Genomic DNA, 11,719 nt, shown 5'->3' with positions numbered 1-11,719 from the left:
AAGGAGGAGGGCAGAGGGAGAAGCGGCCTCCCCACTGAGCAGGAAGCCAGACACAGGACTTGATCCCAGGACCCTGGAACCATGACCTGAGCTGAAGGCAGCCACTTAATCAACTAAGCCAACCAGGCACTCCTGTTTTTTGTTTTGTTTTGGTTTGGTTTTTGTTTTTTTTAAAGCACCTTGTCATCCCAAGTTACTCCTTTGCCTGCCATGCCCATTAATTATCCTATGGTTTGTCTATTCAAAAACATGTACTTCCCTTTATTGATTTAGATTGGATTGTCTTTTTTTTAGAAAGTGTTATTTTATTTCCCTGTTCATAGATAAAACATCTTTTATAATACTATACTTCTTTCCAAAGTTAACCTTCTCTTCACTCCTTCCCCAAAATACTATCCAAAGGATGTCACAGATTTATAGAGCAGTCCATGTTTCTACTGAAATCTTGAGAATTTTCCAGTCACAGAAGGCAGTGTTTCTGTAACATACAAGTAAATGTGTAGCACGTGCATGGGAGTATATGAATATATGTACATGTGAGTATAAAATTAGAAGAATTTATTAATAAATTGGATAGAAAACAAAAGAGTTTCACTTAAAGGCTGAGAATAGGGAGCAGCAGGTTAGTGGACATAGTGACAATACAGCTTGCAACACACTAATATTGTAAAAGACCCACAAACTAGTGGCTGCTATTTTTGGCATGAGATACCTCTGGAGCTGCTTCTTTTCTGGAAAAGATCAACTGAATTTGAAGTAATAACCAAATTAGTATTTGAAAAATAAAGGTCAAGTGGAGGAGTATTCAGTTTGTTTCCTCTTGTTTATTTATTTACATAATCTGGAAGTTCTCATTGACTAAAAGATAGTTAAGTCAGGCATCACTCCATTCACTGGCATGTGTAATTTCCCAATGTGGCCTATAAAAGTCCCAAAATGGTTTTCCCTAGATCATTGCTCAAATCCTGTTTTGGTCCTTCCTAAATCAGAATTCACTCTGTTAATTCAATTAAAATTAGTAGAAGGAACAAAATTAAGATAATTTGCAATTGAACTTTATCAAAACAACATTTTCCAGGAGAAATTCCTGTAGTCTTTCTAGTCTGATGAAAGAGAAGATAGACTTTAAACAATAGAGGACAAAGAAGACCATCAATGCTTACAAAACATGGACCAGACTTAAATTTCTATTTCCAGCCTAGCCCACTCCCCTGAACTCCAGAACTGACTATCCAGTGGCTCACTCAAGACCTCCCCTATAGGGGACGCCTGGGCAGCTCAGTGGTTGAGCATCTGCCTTTGGCTCAGGTTGTGATCCCAGGATCCTGGGATCAAGCCCCACATCGGGCTCCCTGCAGGGAGACTGCTTCTCCCTCTGCCTATGTTTCTGCCTCTCCCAGTGTGTCTCTCATGAAATAAGTAAAATCTTAAAAAAAGAAGACTCCCCCTATAGATTTCTATCAAGAATCTCTATCAAAGGTAATACTGTACCAACTGAACTTGATCTCTTACAGTTGCCCCAAAACTGTCCCTCCCTCAGATTATTGCAGTAAAAGCTAACTCTAATCTTCTAGTTGCCTAGGAAAAGATGTTTTTAACATTTCACATGTAATTTCTCAGCATATCTTTTTATTTTCAAATTATATTACAAACTTCTATCCCTGCAGTCTCTATTCTGCCAGTCTCTGGAACTTCCTCATTCCTAGAGATGAGCATCCTCCTTTCCAGACACAGTTGCCCTTCTACATGCTATTCTCAGTACAGTAGTGGGAGTAATTCTGCTAAAAGAAACTAGTATCATATCACCCTTAGTGCTCAAAACCGAAGTCTTCTCATTTCACTTAAAACAAGTCATAGGTCCTACAGTAATCTGTATTCTCTACAAAGAGCAGCTCCTGCTCTCTTCGACCTCATCTCCTACCACTCTCAACTACCTTCCCTTTCTTTACTCCATTCTAACTAAACTTCATTAACACTCAAGACACATTTCTGTTCCAGATCCTTTGTATTTGTTGTCCTTACTTCCTGAAATACTCTTCTTTCAAATATCTAACAGCTTGTTCTCTCATTTCTTTCTAGTCTTTACTTAAATATTCCTTTTTTAGTGTAGCCTTCACCAACCACATGATCAAATACAAACCCTCTAAGAAAGCCCTTCCTTCCACAACACTTACATCTAAGTGTTAGTCTTACCATCTAATTTATGATACGTTTTACTTATCTTATTTTTCATTGATTTCCTATTACTAGAATGTAAGCTTAAAGAAGACAGGGGTCTTTTTCTGTTTTGTTTTCTGTGGTGTCCCAGAGTTTAAACTTTTACCTGATGAAAGGAGTTTCCAATTTTAACACCATGCCTACAGGAAATGCAAAAACAGTCTGTATATGGTAGTTTCTTCATACGACTCTTAATAAGTCAGAAAAAAAAAAAAAAAACCTTCCAAATGGAATAAAGGAATGGTGTTCAGGTAAGGATTTAGAATAAAATGAGTCACAATACAGACTTGTTTAGCTCATAATGCTGTGAGGGAGATAAAGCCCAGTAAAAGAAGAATAAGGGATATCATGTCACTTAAAAGAAGAATAAGGGATATCATGTCACTTGGAATCAAAATGGATTCTCATCCTAATTTCCCCTAATAGTCAAGACCCATTAACTCTCCAGTTTCTTTAAATTACTTGAGAAAGAATTTAGCTCCTTTACTCCAGTTAGGCACTATGTGGTTTTATGTGAGATTCCACATATCAGAAAAATAGGATATATATAGAATTGATGAATTACTGTACCTATTTCACGTAAAGAATTTGTCTTACTAAGCACTGGAAGAAAAAATCCAAAACAGATAATTTATAGCTTAGTAGGTATTACACTTTTCTAGCATTTTTGCCTCATGATTTGGCATTTCTTCTCACAGATTTCACACCTTGAAAATGGAAATAAATGACAATATTTAATTCAAATTTGTTACCAGTGTCAATTTCTAGGATGAATTTTCTTAAAATGGGTTGACTATTTGCTTTGCAAAAACAAATTTGGAATGGCTTTTGGTAGTTATACAAATTCTCAAAACTGTAAGTGCACAGAGACTCCAAAAGTCAAAATATTTGTCTTTCTAATTATTTGTGTTTACATCATGGAAATCTCAGAATCAAATGACAACATTAGAAAACATATATCCTTAGATATTCAAGCTTTAACTTACATTTAATTTTTCTATACCAATGGAAATCTAATTTTTTTAAAATATGAATTTCACCTCTCCCCTACCAAGCTATGGCCTGATGTCAGAAACATAGATCTGAGTTAAAGCTGAATATCTGAATATCTAATTATTTGTGGATATATATATATGTATATATTTTTAAATTTACATATTAAAATATAAATCTATTTAAATTTTGTTCCTAATACAATCTATAGCCACATATTAAACATTTAGTTTCTATAGTATCTACTTTTAAAAAAATCAGTCTCACTTTTCTATGTTTATTTTAGTTTAAGGATTGTTTGCATTTCTAGGTTTTATTTATGTAGAGCAACTTATTTAAGTATTTTCATCTAAGGCATTTATCTTTTCCCTGCATTCATTTTTATAGCAGCAAAGAGTATTATTTGGATGTAAGTGAACATATAGTGATCAGAATAATATATGTTACAAATAGGATGATTTGGAGATGGTGATGGGCAGAGCTCTGAGAATGTTTAGAAACTTAATGAGTGAAGAGATGTAAAACTCTTAGCACAGAGCCTAGGGAATCAAGAACACTGTGTAAGTGTTGCCTCTGCTGATGCACTGACTGCTCTGGCCATGTAGGAGAGGAGCTAAGGTGATTCATTTCATTCAGTGGGTATTTAAAGACAATTGTAAAATAATTATAAATGCTTTCCCAATTAAAGTGAAAAGAAAATCCCCCAAGTGCTGTGAATATTCAGACTTAGTTCAGATAACCAACGTTTATTTTGTCAAATATCTCCTATGAAATTGAAATAAAACACAGAGAAAGAAGGCCAGCATTTAGGCACTGTCCAATAAACAGATTTGGTAAAATTGACTTGGTCCTTAATGATTTGCTTAATGAAAATGTTGCTGTTTGACGGATCTTAATTACTAAACCACTGATTATACTGTACTACTTTATCTTAAAATGTCATAATTAATAGTCTGAACACATAATCTGGTGCCTATGACTAAGCCTTAAGACTTCACTCTAAGTTAGTTCAAGCAATACAAAACAAATGAATGTCATGGATAACTTTTCAGCATTACAGAATCTGCTGTTATCTGAGAGCTTTTGACAACTAACAAGTACCACATAAGATCCTACATCTGGAGATGGTAATAGCCCCAGAAATTCCACTAAATTGCCTTTACCTAATCTCTAGACTTCAGTGTTCTCATCTAGAATTAGAGAAATATTGAGTAGAAGAATTGATTTAATCAACGAATATTTATTTAGTAGCTATTAAATGCCAAACAATGTGCTAGCTGAGAATAGAAGATATTAGTGCTTGGGATTTGTACAAAGACAGATATGCAAGCAAATTAGTTTAATTTAATAAAATGACAACTAAAGGTCAGGCAAGTTAAAAGGTCTGTAGGGGCAAAGGAGAGTTGTTGAGAAAGCATTTCAGTATTGTCTGAGGATGAATTATTTGCCAAGCAAACAAAAAATTAAAGGAAATAGGAGAAAAGAGATAAACAGGAAGGGGAGGGAAAAAGGGAGGGACAGAGAAAAAGTTCTCACTTCTAGAGAGAACTTGGTGCACAAATACATTGAAAGCTTAAAAAGCTGGTTAAATTTTGGAAAATTCTAGTGAGAAAGGATGAATTCTGAGCAGCACCAGAAAGTAGTGCTACATAGTAAAGAGGGACAGAAGAGCCTAATCTATCTTCTAAAATGTTTAGTGTTCAAGTAATTTATTTAAACAAAAGAAGTCTTGAAGAATTTTGAGGTAGAAATACAATCAGATTTGCAAATGCTAAGAATTTCTATGACATAGGAAATATGTTAGAGAGTAATGAGATTCAAAGCTTAGAGAAACTTGAGAAAAGACAAGGGGCTAACTTGTAAGAGCTAATTATTTTTTAGTACTTATTATTTACTATTTTGCATTTTTTATATTTTTATGTATTTTTCATTTTTATTTATTTGTTTAAATTCGATTTGCCAACATATAGTATAACACTCAGTGCTCTTCCCATCAAGTGTCCCCCTCAATGCCCATGGCCCAGTTACCTCATCCCCCAACCCACTTCCCTTTCTGCAACCCTTTGTTCGTTTCCCAGAGTTACGAGTCTCTCGTGGTTTGTCTCCCTCTCTAATTTTTCCCACTCAGTTCCCCTCCTTTGCCTTATAATTCCTTTCAGTATTTTTTATACTCCCCATATGAGTGAAACCATATGATGATTGTCCTCCAATTGACTTATTTCACTCAGCATAATACCCTCCAGTTCCATCCACGTTGAAGCAAATGGTGGATATTCGTCCTTTCTGATGGCTGAGTAGTATTCCATTGTATATACAACCACATCTTCTCTATCCATTCATTTTTCGATGGACACTAAGGCTCTTTCCAGTTTGGCTATTGTGGACATTGCTGCTGTGAACACTGGGGTGTAAGAGTCCTGGCTTTTCACTACATCTGTATCTTTGAGGTAAATACCCAGTAGTACAAATGCTGGGTCATAGGGGAGCTCTATTTTTAACTCTTTGAGGTTCCTCCTCTTTGAGGAACCTCCACACTGTTTTCCAGAGTGGCTGTACCAGTTCACATTACCACCAACAGTGCAAGATAGTTCCCCTTTTCCCCTTTTCCTTCTTACAGGGGTTGCATTCTGTGCATAAATCTCAAGTTAATGACTAAGGGAAGACAGTAATTTCTTTTTTTCATAAATACAAAAAGCTAGAGAACGATGTGTGTACCCCTCATCAAACATGGATGGCAGACAGGAAAATATGAACAAAATGAACTGGAGCTCAGAACCATCTTCATGCAGTGTCACACACCATCTAAATTAAATATCAGAGCAGTTAGGATAAATACAAGCAAGTGTCAGTTTTAGCTAAATAGGGTAACATTTTAAAGTTACGTGGACATCAAGCTTTTGCATTGATTGTACTTTTTCAGAGTATGTTTACTTAAATTATGAAACCTTGCACAGAATTTGATAATTGTGTAAGTGTTGCACAAAACTAATACAATATGCAAATATAATGTCATATTGTCTCATTAGCCATGAGTGAATCTTTATTATAATAAACCTGATATCTAATTTAGAGTTTTTTACATAATTTATTTTAATTTGTGGATGAAAGATCTGCATTGTAATTACAAAATTTAATTTGATTAAGTCTTCCATCTGATAAGAGCATTTATGCAGATTTATACATACCTAACTAACATCAAAGCCCATGGAACTGTTAAGCTCTTACCCTGGTTTCAATATTTTAACTTTCAAAATACAATTCTGATATGTAATAGTGAAGATACATACTAATACTCTGAAGATGCATTACATAGTAGAGATTCTTCAATCCCTCTATTTTTCAAAGTTGTTTAAATCTCACATCTTCTGAAGTATCCTTAAAGGCAGTAATATTAAGTTGCAATAAAACTTTCCAGCTGAAGACACTTTTATAATAATACTGTAAGGAAGATACAGATAATTACACTCAATTTAAAGATGAGAAATTTTCAGGAAACTTAAGACTAATTTCACCTAAAAAGCATTCAATTGCTAGGTTGAGAAGCTAGGCTCAGATTCTAGTCTACATTGATCTTTATTTTTCTTAAAAGCCCAGAGCATGTTCTGTACTACTCATGTTGACTTTTGATGACAGTCTTAAGTTTTCTAAAATAATTTCCTAAAAGCTAAATCACATATACTTCATAGGATTAAAAAAATACTGGAAAAATGATCTCTTCATCTATTATTATACTTTAATTCTGAAATGTCATTGGACACTTATGACTCAATAAAATTATTGATAAAATCATTTTAATTTTTTAGGATAAAAATATAATTTTAGAATAAAAAATTATTTTTTAAAGATTTTTTTTTTGAGAGAGAGAGAAAGAGGGAGAGTATATGTGCACATGAATGGGAGGAGGGGCAGAGAGAATGGGAGAAGGACAAGCAGACTACATTGAATGGGACCCCCTCAGTCTCATGACCCTGAGATCAAGACCTGAGCTGAAGTCAAGGGTCAGCTGCTTAACTGACTGAGCCACCCAGGAGCCCTCTAAATATGTATTTTTAAATACATTATCTTATCTAATCTTTTTAACAACCTTGTGTATTAGAAGTTGTCTTTTTCCCGTTTTTCTTAAAATGAGAAAACTTAAGACAGGGAATTTAAGGAGATTTCTCAGTTATCCACATTATACATGATACAATCAAAATTCAACGGCATCCCTGTAGATTAACTTTCACCAATTTGGGAAACTTTCGAAATAGGAAAAAGCTTAACATGAATTTAGATTGATCTGTGACATTCAATGTAATGGAGGGAAAATTAAAAATGGTAGAACTTGTAATTGCAAGAGTTTAATAAACAATTACAATGCTTGGTTTCCATGTTAATTTCACATTAATGTCCTCTCTTTCCTAGTTGTAGCATTTTAATAGAATGTGCTGCTTTAAAGGTGTTGTTTGTTGATTAAAATGATTTAATGAGGGCAATACATAAACCATGTTTCCATTCCAAATCTGATCCTATATAATAGGCTAAAAATAAATTGCCTTTGTTTAAAGTAAAAACTGTACTTGACAGTTAAACAGTGTTCTCATTTCTTAGGACTTAAAGAGGTGGGAGTTTAATAAAAATAACTGAACAAAATTCCACAAAAGCACTCCTTCATATACCAGAGGCATGAAACTCAGAGATAAGTGTTCCAAATTTCAAGCCAATTGCTCTCAAGTCTTACAAAACGTCAGTGTGTGAAAGCAGGTCACTTGCACTGAACCACTGCCAACATATCAGAGTAAAACATATTTCTTGATGAAATGTAAATGTTTGAACTCCGAACTCCTTCATAATATGTTTGCCATTATAGGATATTTGAGGCCACTGTTTGACCTGTGCTAAAAATAAAAACCACAGACACTGGTTGACCTCAGTTTATTGCCTGGAAACTTCTCTTCTGTGGGGGAAATGGCCTTAGTGTTAGAGTTTGAATTTCTAGTTCTAGTCTTTATGTAGTAGAACTAGCCTTGTAAATTGTAAACTAAGTATGTATAGAACACACATATCCGTGACAAGGATATTATACTGTACAACTAATTTTATATTACAAATGAAGTTTGCACTGAATTATCTATTTTATATTGAATCTCAATAGTTAATCGAGGTAAAAGTTTCCTTTCCATTAACACTAACAGATTGAGTATTAAAAATATAATTCCTGTTATCCGGAAATAAGTACACGTTTATAGACAATGAGAAGAGTACTAGTCTTTTCCTCGTCTCCTAAATGCTCTCACCCCACTTCTGAATTTTTTTTTTCCCCACTTCTGAAATTATTCTGACTGGCTTGATTCTGTGATGCTGACTTGTCCTATTAATTATGGCAACAGAAACTATCTTGACACACTGTACATTATTTAAATCTCACATCTTCTGAAGTATCCTTAAAGGCTGTAATATTAATCCTTAAAGCAGAGATGCTCTTTTCTTCCTTTCATATAGTACCTTTTATTTTGCATTTGCAAAAGTTGACTCTGTCATCATTTAGTTTCTCTCTCACTGAGAAGAGTAAAGAACTATGAATTCTGCATAAATAGTAAGCTGACCCAGCTAGTTCTAGCACTTCTTTATGTCTTTTCATTGGCAGTCAGAGGGTAGCTAAATCCTTGAATTCAGGTTTAGGCTTTAAGGAATGAAAGGAGATCTCTTGGGCTTAAGTAACCTTTGTAACCTTGAAAACTAAATAAACAGTTGGGGTACAAGCTTAGGTAAAATAATGGGGTTTTTTGTGTGTTATCATGTCTCTTATGCATTTATATCCTGGATGAAGCATAAAGCAAAGGGTAGTTGAGTCAAGGTATGATTTATGTATTTCTGAGCTTGATACCATCTAATAACTCTACACTCTCATAATTTATAATCTCACTCACTACCTTCCCTGCTATTAACAACATTCTGCTAAGTATGATGCTGGACGGAGATGTACTCAATTCATTCTTTCTAAGCTTTATTTTATCTCACGTATGTTCACATGCATAATTATCTTGTGGGCATAACCACATTTTGATATCTGGTTTGGCTTTCTGCAGGATTAATTAATTATACTTTCCTGTATTCTTACAAGTAATCATCACTCAAGAGCATTGAGAATTCCCATAGAAAATGGGTGAATTGTGGCCCTGGCTTGGACAAGAGTAGAACATCTGAGTAGGAAAGGTGGTAAGAACCAAACTAGAACTCAGTTTTATTCATGCACATAATCTCATAAAATAAAATGAACCAATTCTCCAATAAGCAGTCATTCGAACTTTTGCCAACCACTTAACCACTCTAGAAGTCAGTTTCTTCATCTGTGTTACCAGATGTATAGGTTAGCAGAGGAGTAGCAGCCTCTAGCTCTAATATATTATGAACCTAAACTTAAACTCCTTGAAGTAAATACTTTTTGTTTCTCCTCCTGAACTATGAGTATCCTAGAATAATTAGAAAGCTAGTAGTAACTTAGAAAAAAAAGATAAGAAAAGGATCAAAAAAGAATTATTCCAAAGAGTATTTTAATCATTGGCTTTATTAGATTATCCACTTCAAATACATGCCAAAACCTGGTTTAGGATACAGTTAAAGAATTAGCAGAGTAGAGGAAGAGTCTCTAGGTAGAACAGAGGAAAATGGAAAAGGGATATCTTAGAAGCATAAATTCCTTTTGTCCACTTCTGCACTGTTAATTTTTTAAAAAGATTTTATAATTTATTTATTCATGAGAGACACAGAGAGAGAGAGAGAGAGGCAGAGAGAGAAGCAGGCTCCACGCAGGGAGCCCAATGTGGGACTCGATTCTGGGACTCCAGGATCACACCCTGGGCCAAAAGCAGACGCTCAACTGCTGAGCCACCCAGGTGTCCCTGCACCATTACTTTTAATAGCTGAAGTTGAATCGATGTCTTGAATACTACATTAAAAGTTCTTAGCCTTAAAGAGAGACGAAATGTTAGTGTTATTATTGTTTTTTTTACTTACTTTCTTCTACAGTATATGCAAAGGAAAAGGTTTCTTTAACAAAACTTCCCTAAGAGGCTAATTAGTACATTTGACATGCTTGAAATTCTACCAAGTAGTTGATTCCTTCAGCTGGCGACTTTAATTTCTCCAAAAATATAATTCTTTATGACAGAAGTGTGGCTTTAGCTTGACTGTTTTTGATAATAGGTTTTTATATGGAGCTGCATAAAAATCAGGAGCCCCAAAAGACAAAGTAAGAGTAAAATAATCAGGAAAGGAGAGCAATGGGCGAGGGTCATCCTATCTGGGTTTCCCTGTCAGAAAACCTTTCTTAGTTATCCCCTTTACAATGGATGCAACTACACACAGCATCACCTTAACTCATCAATTCCCTAAAAAGCTTTTTAATTTTTCCCCAAAGAAAAATTACAACCTCAGTATCAGCTCAATAAATGGTATGCATGGCTATAAAGCCATCTTATATGACAAGGATAAATCTTTCAGGAAAGTCTGCTTCCCATTCAAGATAGGGTTCAACTGCAATAACATTTACAGGATTTAAGAATTGAACTGTGGAAGAAAAAAACTTCTCAGGGGATGAATTTTGGCTCTGTATTGGCCCAACCTAAATACCCTAAGCGCAAGAGGGGATCGTGACTCTACTTGTTATTTGTAGTAAGTTCAAAAAGGGTAGAATGGGACAATTGTGTTTGAATTATTAATGTGAAAATGTGTGCAGTGAGTTGGATGAGGAGGGAAAATATACTAAAATGGTAACTATTTTTTTTTTTTAAATTAAGCTTTTAAGCACAGCATATCAATCAGTTAAGTGTATTTATTGAGATTATCTGAGGTCTCTAGCACAGTTTTTCCCAATCTTATTTCTGCTACAACATATATAACAGTAACATGCACATGCTTGAGAAACCACAGCAGACTTAGGTTATACACTAGCTTAAATAAGTGAACTATGGGCTATTTTAAAACTGAGGATGAAATGTCTTTATCTTGACCTCACATAATAAATTTTCAATATTATGTGTGGAAGAACAGTGGCTGAGTATCACCTGCATGATATATAGAAGAGACTTTGTGAATGCTTATTGTGTCAATGAGTGGATGGATGTCTAGGATGTCACAAACTACATCAAAATATCAATACCTTCAAAGATTGTGGGTTTGTAGGCAAGCTGAGGCAAGAGGAATATTAAAGGAGAGAAGCTATTTCAGTATAAATACATATTTCAAGGAAAGAAAGACTCCTACATTTTGAAACCTTTGTGTTCAAGATTATTTCCATTCATTCTTCCAATAAATATTTATCAAGGACCTAAAATTAACTGCAACATGTGCTAGAATCATCAATACAAAGATAAATGATAGTTTTGTCTTTAAGAATTCACATTCCCTTGAGAAGAATTGTCACGTAAACAGAGAAGTATTGAGTACAGGAACTCCTTTTCTGTAAAGGCAAAAGACAGAGTGTGGTAGAGTAATTTTAAAATTAGAATAGCTGTTCTCTATTATTTAA

General features: G+C 34.5%; 1 long non-coding RNA gene across 1 annotated transcript in view; it reads left to right on the top strand.

The window, feature by feature from the left end:
* The first annotated feature begins 4,221 nt into the window (after nt 1-4,221).
* LOC144295515 (uncharacterized) overlaps nt 4,222-11,719 on the top strand; it is a 94,795-nt gene continuing 87,297 nt past the window's right edge. The window contains exon 1 of the long non-coding RNA XR_013362644.1: nt 4,222-4,337. This is a non-coding gene — a long non-coding RNA (uncharacterized LOC144295515). The remainder of the gene's footprint in view (nt 4,338-11,719) is intronic.

The sequence above is a fragment of the Canis aureus genome, chromosome 23 (assembly GCF_053574225.1).
Source record: "Canis aureus isolate CA01 chromosome 23, VMU_Caureus_v.1.0, whole genome shotgun sequence".
Lineage (NCBI taxonomy): Eukaryota > Metazoa > Chordata > Mammalia > Carnivora > Canidae > Canis > Canis aureus.
The sequence above is the reverse complement of the archived record's forward strand: the minus strand, read 5'-3'. Positions and strand labels throughout refer to the sequence as shown.